General features: G+C 38.4%; 1 protein-coding gene across 2 annotated transcripts in view; it reads right to left on the bottom strand.

Annotated features, from left to right (window-relative positions):
* LOC122997543 (protocadherin-15-like) overlaps positions 1 to 17506 on the bottom strand; it is a 235022-nt gene that overhangs the window by 193332 nt on the left and 24184 nt on the right. For both annotated transcript variants that reach the window (XM_044373751.1, XM_044373752.1), the window contains exon 2: positions 5416 to 5473. The gene's annotated coding sequence lies outside the window, so the exon portion shown is untranslated. The remainder of the gene's footprint in view (positions 1 to 5415; positions 5474 to 17506) is intronic.

Below are 17506 nucleotides of genomic sequence, written 5' to 3'. Positions count from 1 at the left end.
CAGGATGAGAGACAGACAGCTGACAGACGAACAGCAAATGAAAGTGCATTAGAATTTGGCCCTAATCATAGCTTTGGGCTTAGCAGCAAGGACTCCATTTTATTACTTGTCAGATACTGTGTCTCCTGAATATGCCCTTTCACCACAGACAGACTGACTTATTTATGAGTAGACATGCAGAGAGCGGACAAGATTTCTTGATACTTGAAAATATATTTATTTAAAACACCTGTGAATGCAAATATATTGAATTCTTTAGTGCATGGGTATGAAACATGTTTGGTTAACTTGTGACAAACTGAAAACAAAAACCTGACTGCACATTCATTCATTCATTCACTTATATCTGTCATCTTTTGTTCTTATGGGTGTTCACAATTCACAATGTAAGATGTGGTAGGTTGACAAATGATGACACACTCATTCTGTTGCCTTGCGCCCCCGAGTTCACTGGTCAGATGCAAATGTTAGAAGAAACAGCATAACCCTGGAACTTGAACATCTCTTGCGTGTTAGACGCAGTGGAAACACAAGTACAACAACCTGCTTAGTTTCGTACGATAATCTGTGTGAAGTGTTGATGGACTATTCCCACATTCAAAGATTCTCACTTCCTTTCCACATGCCACCATAACTTCAGAATGATTTAAACCGATGCTACAGTGCTGCTTCACATGTACAAGAAATACAGAATAAAACTGAATTGAAATATCCTAAACACAGACATTTTCTGAATACACAGAAACGACCTTCACTGCAAACAGGAAACACAAAGACATTATTCCACATGATTTAATCCTGCTGTGTGCTCTGCACCCACACATCCCTTGTGTTGTATGTTTCCTGAATCTGTTAAAACTGACTTCCAGGTGAACTCTTTACATTCTGTCTACTGGAAACATCCACATTAAATTGAAGATGAGTGACACAACAGTCATAAACATGCCGCAGTTTTTATCAATCCCATCATCCCATCAAGTGTTGTGAGGCCGAGGAAACTGCACACTGATTACTCTTTTGTCAGGGAGATGCATTTGGGGTTGATTGAGGAGGAGATTATATTAATACTACTACTACTGCTACTACTACCACTACAACTACTACTACTAATAATAACTATTTATACAGCACTTTTCGAAAGCAAATTACAAAGTGCTTTACAAAGACATAAAAACAAGAGAAATTACCAGATAAATAATAAATAAAAGTAGAATTGATACAGTAATAATGACAAGTGAGGTATCAATTACTGAAACACAGTAAAAACAAGTAATGTAAAAACGGAAGAATAACTGAGGCAATTCTGAAAAATTGCGTTTTTAAGAGAGATTTAAAAGAAGAAACAGAGCTAGCCTGCCTTATCTCCTCCGGCAGGTCGTTCCAGAGTCGTGGGGTGCTGACTCCAAAGGCTTGGTCTCCTCTGGTTTTTAGCCTTGACCTAGGAATTACTAACAGACATCTGCCAGAGGATCTCAAGCTGCATTCAGGCTCATATAGGGTTAGTAAGTCAGTGATATAATCAGGGGCCAACCCCAAATGTACCTTAAAGGTCATCATTAAAATTTTAAAAACAATTCTAAAACATACAAGTAACCAGTGTAGACATGCTAAAATAGGCGTTATGTGTACTCTTCTATTGGATTTTGTGAGTAGTCTTGATGCAGCATTTTGAGCTAGTTGAAGTTTTGACAGGTTGTATTGAGTGAGACAGTAATACAGCGAGTTACAGTAGTTTAAGTGGGATGTTGTGAAAGCGTGGATGACAGTTTCCAGATTCTTAGTGGATAAAAATGATCCAATTTTTCAAGATATTACAAAGTTGCAGAAAACAACATTGAATGACTGACTTCACCTGTTGGTCAAAGTTTGTTATCAAAGATAACATCCAGATATCTGCACTGAGTTTTGATGCAACAGGACAGAGAATGTAAGTGAGAAGTGGTTGCTGGAGGGGTCTGGACCCATGACAATGGCTTCTGATTTATCTGAGCTTAACTGAAGAAAGTTTTGAGAGAACCAGTTTTTAACATCTGTAAAACAGGACTGTATTTTGACCAGTTGTATTGTGTTGCTGGAGTCAGACAAGAAATAGATTTGGGAATCGTCTGCATAAAAATGGAAACTGATGTTATACTTATGAAATATTTGACCTGTAACAAATACAGTAAATGGAGAATAATAAAGGGAAAAGGACTGAGCCTCGAGGCACTCTATAGGAGAGATGGAAGGTGAAGGATTTAAAGTAACCAATGGCCACACACATTTATTATTAGAAAGATAGGAATAAAAACCAATCTAAAACTGTACTTGAAATGCCAACCCAATGCTTAAGATATTCAATTAAAATGACATGGTCAACTGTATCAAAAGCTGCAATAAGATCTAAAAGCAATAAAGATGTTTGGCCATTGTCAGCTGCCAAAAGAATACCATTAAGAACTCTAAGAGGTGCAGTCTCAGTGCTATGACCTGCCATAAAACCTGACTGAAATTTATCAGATTGCGTTGCCATTCATATGATCGATGAGCTGCCCAGCAACTATTTTTTCCAAGACCTTAGCCAGGAGGGGAAGTTCAGATATTGGGTGGAAGTTATTTAAAAGAGATGGATGGACCCTAACCCTAACCCTAACCCAAGAGATGGCTTTTTGAGAAGTGGTTGAACTGTAGCAGATTAAAAATACTCAGGTGTTAGTGCTACAGTAAAGCTTTAGAAAAGCACTGGACTGGATTCTCTCCTCTATTCCAATGTTTTTAAAGACTAAAGTCATTAATCATGAGATGAGTGGGATGAGGCCAATGATTCTGGTTAGGCTTTATGCCCTGAACAAATAGTACCTCCACAAACTCGTCTGTATGTACAGGCATACAGTGGTCCTTCGATTAAGACCACTGAGCTGAAGCCACTGGTGTGACCTCAACTGTGATTTCACTTAAGGTCGCCCTGCATGTCCAAACTCTGATCACAATCCCCACCTTGGCACCATCTGCAACTGTGCTTGACCGCACATGCAATCTATGAGTATAACGTTACCTTTATGCTCCAACCCCTAGCTCAGCGTATATCCCTGTTCTGTGGTACATGCCCTACTTCCTGCACTGCTGCCTCTTTATTTATCCCACCTCTCTCTCTCTCTCTCCTCCTTGTTCTTCAGTTCAAATACAAACTCTGAACCTGTCACTCAGTATGTGCACTGCAAATCTGTGTGCATAGTCTATCTGTGTGTGTGTGTGTGTGTGTGTGTGTGTGTGTGTGTGTGTGTGTGTGTGTGTTACTGGGCCTGTTATTTTCAGAAGTGGTGGACCAAAAGACTTTTCCTATTTACACAACAAAGACACAGCAGAAATCCGTGAGAGAGTGAAAGAGACAGTTAAAAACAGAACAGAAAGTGAGACACACACACACACACACACAGAAATTCAACCTATCAACATGTAACTGCTCATTTGCATTAGAAAAAAATCTAAGTACTCACATCTGGCTTCTATGATTTCTTTCTTACCAGGAGAAAAAAATTAAAACCTCCATTAATTATGGTGGGACAAGGATTTTACACCAGACAAAGATCATCTAGAACCTGGTGTGAAAAGCCATTCTTATAATAATTCTGGCAATAATTACATCAATCTCAGATTGAGTGTGGCACCCTCCAGTATAGGCACAAAGCTGTGCTTTACTGAGCTGCTCTTACTAAGCAGAAGACAGTCAAGTCAGTCGATTTGTGGTGTGTCGTTTCTGTTTCTGTCTAGCATGGGTAACACTGAGTTGTATGTCAGTTGCATTAATGTGTTTTTTTAATGAATGTTTAACAGTAAGTGTTTCAACAATCCAAAATTTCTTTTTAATTAATCTATTAGCAAAAAACAATGTTTCCTCATGACTTCTGCACAGGCAGCAGTTCCTGCTGAATTGACTGCTTTGTCTTCTAAATGCCTCCCTCACCGGGATACAGATATTGACTATCAAGATGTGCTGCCGGATTCGCCCTTTGAGCAACAAAAAAAGACATAATCATCATGGTGAACAGAGATTCTGTTGAGACAATAATGAACATAAGGAATATTGTAAGTGTGGAGCTTAAAGTGTCTTAGAAACCACTGCACAGCAAAATGTTAAGAGTCTTTAATGTCAAGGCCAAATATTTCATAAGCTTTGACTCATCTCTTAAATGCCATTCCTTTTTCAGTCACACCTGAGTACATTGGTACAGCTCCTTTAACAAGTAATATTTCCAATTTCAAGTTTCCATCCAAATGTAGTGCAAATTTTAACCAAATTTCCAGGAAATCTGCAAAAGAAAATGCTAATTAATGTACCCACTACTATGTGAAAATTAGGAGTTAGACACATTAAGATAAACAGTTGTTAGTACTCATTTTCCCATCTGGTGCCATTAAACCATTGCAGAGGAAGAGCGCCACTACAACACCTCAAACAATGGCAAATCATGGATGTGGCAAACCATGTGGAAAACATGATGGAAATATGGCCTTTATGTTTGTTTCATGTGTTAATTTGAGGAACTTTACAGTCTCCTCATCGGTTAACACAGATCTGATGTATTCATCTTTTGTCTTTTCAATGGAGTGGAAACTTGAGTGATGTTTAAGTCATATGCTTCATTTATGTCATGATTAATTCGCTAAGTCTGTTTCCATTGCACTTTTTCACATTTTGTTTTTATCAATACACCTTTCAATACACACTTTTTTAAAGGGTTTTTTTCCCCAAATTGAAACTGTGCATAAAAACAGATGGATGGAGACGCACTTAATGATTCCCTGTAATGTGAAACAGTTACTAGAATTGTGAATCCCACAGGAAATTAACTCTACAGATTGCAGCTCTATGCGGCTCTTAGCCACTTTCAGCTCATTTTTGGTGTGTCAGGCTGTATGGTTGAGTCAAAACAGCTCAAATGTTTGTTGCTGTGAGTTTGTTTTGTAGAAGAAATAAATTGATTTAGCTTTAAAGTAATACCTTAGTAACCCTGAATAACAGTAAAATTCTTACTCTGAAGGCAACACAATCTGGGCCGCTGACTATCGAAGGAATGGTCAACCCTGATGTGGGGACCCTTTAAATATTTACCAGGTGGACTCTCGACAAGCAGTTTTATGATGGCAAGAGATTTGCTTCAGACAGAGAGCATCAGCAGATGTCAGGGTGAATCATCTAATCATCAATAAAACATAGCAAAGCAATGCTTTAAAAACCTCTACGGTCCATCCTGTCTGACTCAGTATATCTGTGGTGATGTCCCACTCTGGTCCACCAGAGCAAAATCACAGCGTAATTGACTGGCTGAGTAGAACACACAGAGGACACTCATGCACACATGCATGTACGCAGAAGAACACACAGATAGAATCCTTTACAGATTACCAAAAGATTCAAATACAAGAGAGAAATACCTGATTGAAGTTCCTGTGATCACACCACATCTCTCTCTTTAGTCAAATTCACACACACCTATAAAGCAAAAAGAGATAAACCGTAAGCCTTCCGATGTACATCATGTTTGTCACTTCATTACATCTTTGATAGAAACAAATACAGAAGCACACAATGGGTGAGAGAACAAATGCAAAAATTATCTAATCACTATTTTGTGAATGAGTGTAATTCATAATACCTTTCCCAAATAATCTTCTTTCGATCTTCCACACTTCTGTGCAGTGATGCATATGGTAACTGCCCTACAAAAATCTCAGTTTGTCTAATGCAAAGTCTTATACTGGATGAGATCTTGAATTATGGTGGACCCTGAATGAGCTACATATATTTCTGTCACCTTTATCATAATTATTAGCTTAGCTGGAAAATAGACATAATCGGTCTGGTTGATTTGTCTGATTTTATGGACCAAGGCAATCTTTTATGTTTATCCTATAATATTCTAACAATATACTATAGATCACTCTGAAGCTCAGTTTTGCAGGCATTTTGTTTTAGAGACTCAATACAGTGGACACTGTAGGAACTTCACTGTGTGAAATTTCACTCTGTTGTGTACAGTGAGTGTGAAGGTTCCTGAAGGTGCTTGATCAGATTACATTTTGCAGCATTGTGCATCATAAGATTTGAATTGGATTCAGTTTTAAACAACTGAGTTATGCACCTTCAATTTTGTTGTTATGAAGATGAATGGCACTGGTAAACACCTACTTGAGTGTGTTTATCAGTATATTAGAATGCATACATGTCTGACATGCATATCATCACCATTTCTCAATAAACACAAGGGGAGGAATTTTTATTTATTTATTTTGGAGCTTATTGTCTCCAAGATCATTCTGTCTTTGTGTACAATGAACTCTACCTTGATGTTGACCTTAATCTGTGCATAACAGCATAAAATCCAATATTTCTATGCCTAGTTGTCATAGCATTATCTAGCCTTGCTTAACACAAAAGGTGGAAAACTTAGGTCCATCAACACTGAAACAATACACTTTTAAACAACTCCATAACTTTCCTATTAACTCATAATTAACAAATACAGACATTGAAAATCCTGTTTTTAGGAGCAGTTAGTGTTTGAGCTAGTGTTACTTCTTGATCAACAACTGCTCGGCACAGTGACTGCATGTAGCCTGCAGCAGTCCTGTAGTCTAGTGAGGTTGCCAGCTACAGTCACTTCCTTGCTAGCTAGTATGATCCACTGTATAATACAATTGGGGATAGTTTTGGAAATGTTGGAAGGAAAATTGTGAGGCTAACTGTTTCACTCAGCTTACAATCTTTATGATAAACTAGGCTAAGCAGCCCTGATTAAACACAGTCATGCACTTAACTGGTAGCTTTATAGTTTTAATCATATTGTTGCAGACTAACTTCTGGCCACCATTGGCAGCACTTGGGCACACTATTACTGAGCAACACTGGGGTCTTTTCTTCTACAAGGTTTACTTGACCATGAGACATTCATGGTTAGCATGAATCCTCTAGTGATCTCCACACCGTTCCCTGGTACCACCAGTAGGCCAAAGTTTTCACTTCCTCTCTGAAATATATTGACATCTCCTAGATTAAATTGCACAAAATGTGGTACAGACATTGTTCTAGGCATTGTTGTATTCTAATGACTTTGGCCATTTTTCCTCCAGCACCACTTGAGAGTTGGCATTTTGTATTCAGAGTAAAATTTCTCAACAACATTTGGATGGACTGCCATGGTACAGACACCCTGGTACCCATGGGATGAATTAAGTGATAACTTTGGTGATCCAATTCATTTGTGACCAAATACTTAAAAAACTAATAACTTTTTCAGCTTCAGCTCCAATTTGTGTTATGTGCAAAGTAGCAAATGTTAGCATCTGAACATGCTAGACTGGAAAGTTGAACATGGTAAAGCTTACCTTCAGCATATTTGCATGCTGATGTTGGCATTTAGCTCAAAGCACTGCTGAGCCTCATAGAGCTGCTAGCATGGCTGAAGACTGTTAGGGGTATTTACAAAGCATGTCAAAAATGACTGTCAGGTGCACAAATTTTTGTGTCACCACTTTTTAAATTTTTTTTTACTAAGACATACTAATGTGAATAAGCTCAACGGTAGTTCATCTGATTTGCCACTAAGTAAAAGCTGATGCTGGGCTGTTTTGACGTGTGTTGTGCATGTCTGGAAGGCAGGGGAGTGCAAACAAAAGTGTTTTCTGTTGATGAACTTGGAAAACAAATTGAAGAGAAGACACTTTTGGAGGAGGAACCTGAGGGAAACAGACAGGTAAAGACTCTTTGTAATGACTCTTTCAAATTCTCTCTCTCTCACTGTCTCTCTCTGCTCTAGTCTCTCCCCTTCTGTGTGTGTCTGCTAATTACAGTGCAGCAGACTTCACACCTGCTTTTCCCAGATGTTAAAATTCGGATTTCCTCTGCAGTGGTCAGTCTGCAGTGATAAATCAGATGCAGCAGCTATTTCTATAAATTTCCATTCTCTTCTCCCATATTTTGCACCTCTAAATAGAAATGCTTATCAATACATGAGCCCAAATATGCAATTTTTAACAGTGTCACTTTCTTCTATTTTACTGACACAAAAGCTTGGTGTGGTCCTTTAGCAAATAAGGAGAAACATAATTTGGCTGTTCAGCCCCTAAAAAGGGACAGCAAATCCTTAGTAAATACCCCCTAGTCTTGTTTGTCACACCTGCTTAACATTGTTTTCCTGCATAAAGTTGCTAAGAAGATTTCATTCCATATAAACAGTTTGTTTTTTCACTTTTTTTTTCACAGTGTCTGTGTCTGACTGAAATGTCATGCAGGACTAATATACAAAGCTATGTTAAACATATCCAGGACAAAATCTGTGTTTGAAAGAGAAGAAACAGATATGAACCTACTCATCCAACCAGCTAAACTGGCAAGATATCATGTGTTCTATTATTAGCAGGAGAAACTTATTTAGTCAAATCTAAATATCCCTTACAATTTACAAGGCTCACATTAATATCACTTGTGTCATGTCAAGACAATTAGAAATAGTATGTAATCATCGAACCAGTTCTCAAATAAATGCCTTTATGCCAGTCTCTAATACCTTCTACAGATAAATTTCAGTATGGGCTCGACAATAGAGAGCTTAAAGATCCCCTTCAGACATGTTTTAAGATGTATATAAAATACTCTACTTTGAATAATAATTTGTGTCTTGTAGGGTGAAAAAAAATCAATCAATCATCTTGTTAAAATCCTTAACATGACATCTACTCCTTCTTCCTCATTAAAAATGACAGAATCTATAAATATGAAAATGTATTTCCTATCAAAAGTTTTCCTGCTGGACCCAAGATGTATTCTAGTTCACTGTAAAGTCCATTCTTAGTGTTTGTGTACTGGAGGTTTCAAGTTTCCACCTCACACTTGTGTAAGTTGAATATTGAACTTGGATTGGCCTTTACAAACTATTTGTGATGTCATAAATTATGCTCATAGGCCCACCCATTAAAATTGGACTTTCAATGAGAAACTTTCCACTTTCAGCAGATGAATGTGAAAACATCCTTCCATTGTTAAACACACAGCATTCTGCACAGTGAAGCTCAAATATTCAACTGTAGAAGAAAAACATATCTTTGAATGGAGGGGTACTCTAAGAATTCAGGCAAGTCTACCTGCATGGGGAGACATTAAGGATTGTTCACCGCATCAGAGTAATCAAACAAATGAAACAGCTATTTGACAAAACTGCAGAATCCCACTGAGAATGAAGCCGTCTTCTACCCACATGCTGCACAAAGTGCTTCACAAACATCACTGCAGGTATTCATATGCAGATAAAAGGCTAATGTGATACATATGGTATTTCTACACAGATATTAACTCAAATACTAATATCATTGATGAAAATAAATATGAAATGTCAAGCTGTCATTACAAATCCCTGTGTGGAATCAGTCATGTCACAATGAAGAAGGCGAAGGTATTTGCTTGCATTGAAAGTAGTTGATTGAGGGTGAATTATAGAGTGTGTCCTATGAGAAAGACTGACTCAAGAAACGCAGCAAGGGCCACATAATTGAACACCATGCAGTGTCGGCATCACACATAGCGTGTGTGAATATGACAGAAAAAGACAGACACACAAAAGAAAAGAGGATATTGGAGGGGAGAGAGGCCGTATCAGATTTCAGAGTGTGGTGTATACAGCATAATATGAGTAACTGTGAGGTAGCTTCAAGGAAACGTGGGAGTGGATAAACACACGTCTCAGATGCTTCAGCAGATGATAGTATATGCCCCAGTCACGGATTGCTTCCCAAAGCACTCATTTTGCTTCATTTCCCGTTCCAGCCTTTAGTAATGAATAGCATTCATCACTGCATGGACGTGTCTGTGCTGCATGCAAGCATAAAAGACAAGAGACAAATACAGGAGTGGGAAGACAAAGACAATGGAAGGACGAGTGATTGTATTTCTCCTATACGCTGACATGCCTGACTAATGAAATGCTTTAACTCAATTATTATAGTCAATAGGGTCTTGACGTGCAAATCTTCTGGTGTCTATAATTACACCCTGATAGTTCCATGCACATCTTGTCAAGAAATGGACAGTTGTCAAGGTTTGACAATCAGAGCGACAGAGAAAGATAGGCATGTTCTCTGAAAATGAGTCATTGCGTTGATCAACCATGCTGTGCTGATGTGACTGGTGACGGCTTGGAGGATAAAGGTTCTGTGCAGCCATTGTTGCTGTCACCGCATGCTGACAATACTTCTGATGCTGCCTCCTCCCCTCTCTACCCCCTGTGGTCCCGAGGACAAGATTCTGCTGCGCTGCACTGTGCCATGCAGTTTCAGTCTGGATTTCCCTATGAGCTTAACAGGGAGTGTAGCCCTCTCATTGTTTAGCACTTCAAAGGAAACAAGAGAAAAGAGAAGGGAGCAACAGAGAGAGAGAGAGAGAGAGAGAGAGAGAGAGAGAGAGAGAGAGAGAGAGAGAGAGAGAGAGAGAGAGAAATGGAAAAGAGAGAGAGAGAGAGAGAGAAATGGAAAAGATAGACACAGGGTGAGAAAGGGAACACGAAAAAGGCAAAGGCAGAGGGGAAGCAGCAAAGGAACAGAGCAAGAGTGGGAAGGAAAACATGAGTTAAATAAGAAGTCAGGAGATGGACAAAGTTTGAATGTGAATAGTTGCTTTCACAGCAGCTAAACTGCCAAGTGCGACATTCAGTATGTCTATCCAAAAGACAAATATTATACATCAGGACACAGGCAAAGTTTATTGGGTTATATTGAAGCTTCAAGTACTGATATGATTTATTTAGGGAGTACAAGCTGAGCGCTTCCTTAAATCTTATATTTTTAACATTTTGCCAAATAACAAGGACAGAGAAATCCCATCTGATGTTTTGTTTTTGAACATAAACCAATATATCTAAAGTGCCCAGCATTTCTGTTAAGACCATATGGTGAATCTCTCTGCCTTCAAAATGTGCATCTAACAGACACACATGAGAGTGATATTGATCTTCTCATCTAATTCTACGCCAGAAAGTGAATAAGCACATTCCCCAAATTGTTGAACTCGTCCTTTAAAGGAAAACACTTATCCACTGCTTGGCGGAGAGTTTAGTAAGGCTGACACAATTTTCCTATCTGCTTGTTTAATATAAAGCTACACGCCAGCAGCCGATTAGCTTATCTTAGCACAAACACTGGAATGTTGTGGTAGTGTAAAATCCGAAGTGTAAAAATTACAGTTTTCTGTTTTACAGGGGGGGGGGGAGGGGGGGGGGGGGGGGATTATTTCTTGGCTCTGAGCAGTTGCCAGGCAACCAGTGGAGATTCCAGGAAGTTACAAGATATAATCTGTTAGTGAGCTTCCCCCTGTTTCAAGTCTTTGTGCTAAGCTATGCTAACTGGCTGCTTGCTGTAGTCTTATAGATCATTGTCACATTAGCAAGGAAAAGAACTGCATCAACTCACCAGTCCAACCTCCAAATAGTTTGTTCTGGAGAGGACAAAAGGGCGGTCATTGCACTAAACGTGTGTGTGTGTGTATGTGTGTGTGTGTGTGTGTTAAAAAAAAAACCATGCTAAGTAGAACAGAAAGGACATCACTTCAGTGGAAATATCTGCTTTGTGGAGATAATGAAGAATTATGAGGTGCATGAACTTCAACCCCCCGCCGCTCTACCACACTCTTAATTACCTGTCTCACAGTCTGGCAGTTGTGACAATGAGAGGGCATTAGTTAAGAAAGAACAGCACATCTGCATATAATTGCAATTCACTAAGGACTCTTACATCCACAATCCAACCTGAATTTGATGTCTTTTCTCAAGGGTATTTTGAAATAAACAGTTAATTAAAAGGGCATGTTCATGTTGCTTTAAAGAGACACAAAACATACAGGGATCAAGAGCTAAAAAAGATTCATGGCAAATAATGGCACTTGTTAAAAGCCATAACATTGTTCTGTAAAAACTGATTTTAACATATTTTTAAACATAACAAGAGAGGGTAAAGATTCCAAGTTAAGTATGCCTTGCAGCTCATTCCAAGATTGCGGGGCGTGAAAGGAAAAGGCAGATTTACCCAGCCCTGTTTGAGTGGTTGGGAATATGAGGAGAATTTTCTCTGATGATCTAGTGTTATAGCTACTGGAGTAATATTTCAGTAAACTGGATATGTACTGCGGTAGTTTACCCAGTATAGTTTTTACAATAAAAATTAACATATGGCTTTTTCACACAGTGAAGTCCATTGAACCATTTCATATAAGTTACAATGATGTGTATGTACACTTGCACCAGTTACAAACCGCAAGGCAGCATTATAGACTACATCCAGATTTTTCAAAAGAGATGAAGATGCATGCATATAAATTATATCACCATAGTCTAATGCTGACAAAAAGGTACTTTGGACTAATCTTTTTCCAGCAGTGAAAGTTTTTTTTAGAAGGCTATTATTATGGACACCAAAGTTAAACCGCTCTAGATGAGTGCCACCTAGTGTTAAGACTGTACAATCATTGAGTGACGAACAGGAACCTGTAAAGATCATAAATTAGGCCTTTTTAGAGTTTAAAACCAATTTTAACTTAACAAGTGAAATCTGCAATAAGTTCAAATCAGTCTGTAGGGAATCCATTGCCAACTTTAAAGATGGTGCCACGTTATAAATAATGGTGTCATCTGCAAAGAGGTGTACCTTTGTTAGATATAATCCTACACCAAGATCATTTATATAAATAGAAAATAAAATGCTCCCAAGATAGATCCACAAGGAACATACGTCTTCACAGTTAGAGGTGCAGAGTTATAATTTTTTATGGACACATACTGAGTTCTCCCAGTCAGAAAATCAATTCAGCACAGGGTAACTAAAGCCTATTTGTTTGAGTCTGGATAGATCAATGAAAAGTACAGCACATAATTTTTTATCATCCAGAGCAGTAATAATACCCTTTGTAACTGATAGGCTGCAAATAATAGTGCTATGCCCTTGTCTAACTGACTTGACTTAAAATACTATTATCAGACAAAAAGTGTTTTAGCTGTTCGTTTACAAAGGATTCAAATACTTAAGCTGCAACAGACAGTCTGGAAATAGGGCCATAATTATCCAGGGCAGAGGGCTCCCCACCTTTCAATAAAGCAAGGACAAACGCTGACTTCCAGGAGCTAGGAATCTAACCACTGCTTAGACTAAGATTAAAAATGTAGGCAATGGGTCTGGCAATCAGATCTGCAGCTGTCTTTAAAAAATAAGGCTCAATTTGGTCAGGACCAGGAGACATTTTACAATCAAGACTTGATAGAGCCTTGTAAACTTGAGTGGGAGAAATGGGGAAAACTTTAAAACTGTTTCCAGGGCAATTTAAGGTGGTGGCTACACTGTCTTTAACATCTACAAGGAGATTTAAGAGAGTGGCTCAATCTGTGTTGATAAAATGTTAATTAAACACATCTGCTATGTTATGTTTATCCTTAATTTTGCTTTGATTTACCTTTAAAAGATCAGGAAGAGTAAAGGGTGTCATAGACCCTGATGAAGATTTAATCAACTTCCAAAATGGGATCACTGAGGTTATATTTATTAAGTTAAGGTAGTACTCACTTTTTGCATTTTTTTAAAATCAGTTTAATTAATTTGTTACTTAATGCCTTATTCTGTACCCAGTCTCTGGCATCATTACCTCTCTTAGCTTTGGCCCATGCCTTATCTCTTTTTCTGATAGAGGATGAGATAGATTCATTAAACCATGGGTTGTTTTTACCACTGACCGTAAATCTTCTCAGAGGTGCATGCTTATTAATTAGGGCTAAGAAGGGTTTTTTCAAATAATTCCACACCAAGTCAACGTCCACCATTTCACAGACAAGGTCCAAGTCACTATTATACAAATCATGCAGAAAGGCTTGTTTATTCAAATGTTTATAATTTCTCCTAAAAATGTAACAGGGTTTAGTCTTAGGTAGTCTGCAGTTTCTAACACAGCAACAGTACATTGATCACTGACAATCATTACTGAATATTCCAACTACAGATGTGGAGAATTTGAAGAATAACATCAAGCAATGAAGACTTATCCAGGTTTTTTGAGTTTAACTGAGTTGGAGAGTTAAGTAATTGTGACAGATTTAGAGCGTTGCAGATGTCCTTAAGTGAGTTTGAGGATGTTGAGAGCCAGTCCTAATTTAAATCTCCAAATAAAACATACTCCTTGTCTGATAACTTATGTAAGAAGTCTGAAAGCAGTCTTACAGCTTCATGTGAGGCCAATGATGGGCAATAGCATCCTACTCCTGTAAGATCAGCACCATCGGGAAGATGTAACTTAATTACAGACAGTTCAAAGCACTTACTGATCGATTCAATGCAGAACAGTTCAATGTTGCTTTAGCAAGGATCACTACTTGTTTGTGCGATCTGTCCTGTAGACATTATATCCATCAATGTCCTGAGAAATATTTTTTAAAAGCTAAGATTAAAGGACTTGGTTCTGTAAGAAAACAAAGTTGTGTAACCAGGATACAGAAAGTTGCAACCTTAAGATTCTCAGCCACACACGAAAAGCTATTGACTTGAAAAATAATCTTCAGAAAAAGGACATATGAGGAATAATTATGTGACTCATCTTTACTGAGCCTCCTTGTGTGTGCCTTGCAGCTTTGGTCATGTTTACATAGAAGCACTAACTCAAACAGCTTTATGGTAAATCCCTATACAAGCTTGAAGTATGCATATTAATTCTTGCATTACTCTTTCCACATCTGCCCTCAGTTAAAAGGCTCGTCTATCTGCAGACTTTGAGGGGGAGAGATGAAGCAGCAGTGCACAACAAAGAAACAGTCCATGTCTATAGAAGGAAGAAATGCAGCTGAAAAAAAAGAATCTACTGTAAGAGCAGTGTGTGTTTGTGTGTATAATATCAGGGATCAGATCAGGAAGAGCATCTCTACAGTTCAGGCTGTGAATGTGTGTTTATATCTTCAGGGACAGCACTATTTTATAATTGTAATTGCAGTATGTACTGTACTGCTCTGGCTCTTAAGAGCCCTGCATGAGATAAACACTGTAAATTCAAAGTCACAAGCATAAGTCATTTCATAAGCATGAACAAGCTGGAGGGTGCTGCATTTCCATATCCTATACCAAGAAGTGGGTTAGTGATTTTCTAAATGTTCTGGCTAAGGTAATGCATGAATTCAATATTATTTTCAGTCATTGTTTCCAGTATTAAAAACCTTACTGGTACTAATGTACCAGCACTTTTTAATGTTAACAGTTCACTCAATCCAACCATGCATATCCCTCTACATCAACATAAGGTAATTTCTTTTCAGGGGTTGATCCTCTCAAGCAGCATTCACACACTTCTCCTTGGCTAGGATTGGAAGACCAAGAAACTCCAACTGTGGCCCTAACCCAAGCCTAGGTGTGTGAGGTAGTGTTCAGGGTGAAAGAGGACTTGTTACCTTATCAGTACCTTTCTTAAGCTTTAAAAACATATTTACTGGCAAAGATTATGCCAATAGGGTTTTTCTTTTTGGTTGCAATTAGGGATTTATTATGTTTGGGTGATGCAGGTGAAAATGTTTAAACAGCAAAGCTACCTGTGCATAGCATAACAGTAATGTGTATCCGTTCTTCTTGACAATACACTGAGTGAAGTTATTCCAGGACTGCAGTAACTTCAATTACTAGACCAGATAATGTTGCACAGGAACAGTGACTGAACATCTGGGCTGTGTGTGTGCTTTTAAGCCTGGAGGTTATCATGCATTTGATCGTGTGTGTGTGTCCGCATGTGTATCTGTCTGCAGCTAATCATGCATACTACTGGACGCATCAGCCTAATATTTTTTGTACACATTTGTGACTGTATGCTCATGGACCTCTTGTGGTTGTGGTGATTAACAATTTTTGAAAAACCTATTTTATAACACCTATCATAAAGCTTAGACTTTTCATCTTTTCAGCAGTATTCACCATTTAATGATACGCGTTCCAACATAGCAAGAGACATTTCTGTCAGTTGGATAGGCTAAAAACAAGGTTTACCTAGTCTGTTGCAGGACACATTTTGGCCTTTGTGGTGGATGTCAAAAACTGACATCCATAGAAAAGTTTGGTCTTGAAGGTGAGCATTTACAGATTAATTCCACACCTGATATGTTATGATCCCTTAAAGTTAGGCATGATACAAGATGAATAAATCCCCATTTTTGTTATCTTTGCTGCCATTTTGACTGTAGACACCTGGCGGAGATCTGTACTCTACTGAGTGCACTCTTCTAGTTGTCAGTGTTTTAGAGTGGGAAGCAAGTGAGGGATTATGTCCTGACACTGCACTAGCAATTCTAGCAACAACTGATGGTTAGATGTGGCATCTTCAAAGAGTTTGGGATCTGGGGAGTATAATAAGAAACTGCACACAGCGTTAGCAATAAAAGGCACTGCAGTAGAAGGGGATTACATCACACCAAGCTAGGTGGAAAAGCCCCTCTGTTGATTTGCTCATTATGCATTGAGAAATTGGTACACCTTGTTTTTATGTATTTCTCTGATAAAACAAACATGCTATGGATGTAATAGGTATGAAATCAATAACATACAACTTCAAAAAACATTTATGAGTCTGGTTTAGTCAGAAAGTGGTTTGTGACAGTTTCACTTCTCAGTACAATATTTTAAATGTGACCTGTTTTTCTGTGCACCTGTAAACTAATGAAGAATATACTGTCAGCAATGTTAGTTCATACAGTTTGTTAGTGGTGGCTTACTGTATGATAGCAGTTATCACAATGAAACATTTTTTAAAATAACTCACACCTGTACACATATGCATGTAATGTGACATCTGACTTCATGGGATCATTTATCAGCACTGTCAGTACAGGGTGCTAAAAGCAGCCACCCTTTATGAATTCATTCTGCATGTGACTCACAGTCTGACAGCAATGGACCTGTGGTAGTAACCATTAAGCTGAGACATTCCTTATTATTAACACATGTCATGGCTGATGTGCTTTAATGGACAGTAAAAGCCATAGAGACACTTACTAGTTAGAAAACAGCCACACTCAAACTGCCACTTTGGAAAAGAAGTGTGGATAGATTCCCTAAATGAGAGACAGTAAGACAGAGAGATAGAAGGAGACACAGATCTTTTCATTTAGTCTTGGAAATTACAGCCAATGCCATTAAGCCCAATAGTCAGAGTAAAAAGACTAATGCAATCTATTGAGTTTTATCTTATCTCTCTTGGCACAGCGATGATCAATGATGGCTGTTTTCCAAAGTCTACAGAACACATTTCGAGGGCTCTGGTTTGAGGTGAAGGTCTCAAGCCCTTGCTGCCTTCGAGATTACATCATGCCATTCTATAACTGTATATAAAGGGTCAAGGAAGCAACTCCAGTGCAGTCTGTGAGCTTGCATTAGACCTGTAACAACTTAGAATTGCCTTCAAACTGTGAACCATTGCTTGAGAGGAAGAAGAAGTAGCGCTGCCCTGAGCAGCAATAGCAGAGATGAGCCAGGC

This window comes from Thunnus albacares, chromosome 14 (assembly GCF_914725855.1).
Source record: "Thunnus albacares chromosome 14, fThuAlb1.1, whole genome shotgun sequence".
Classification (NCBI taxonomy): Eukaryota; Metazoa; Chordata; class Actinopteri; order Scombriformes; family Scombridae; genus Thunnus; species Thunnus albacares.
Note: the sequence above shows the minus strand (reverse complement) of the source record. Positions and strands in the feature narration are given on the sequence as shown.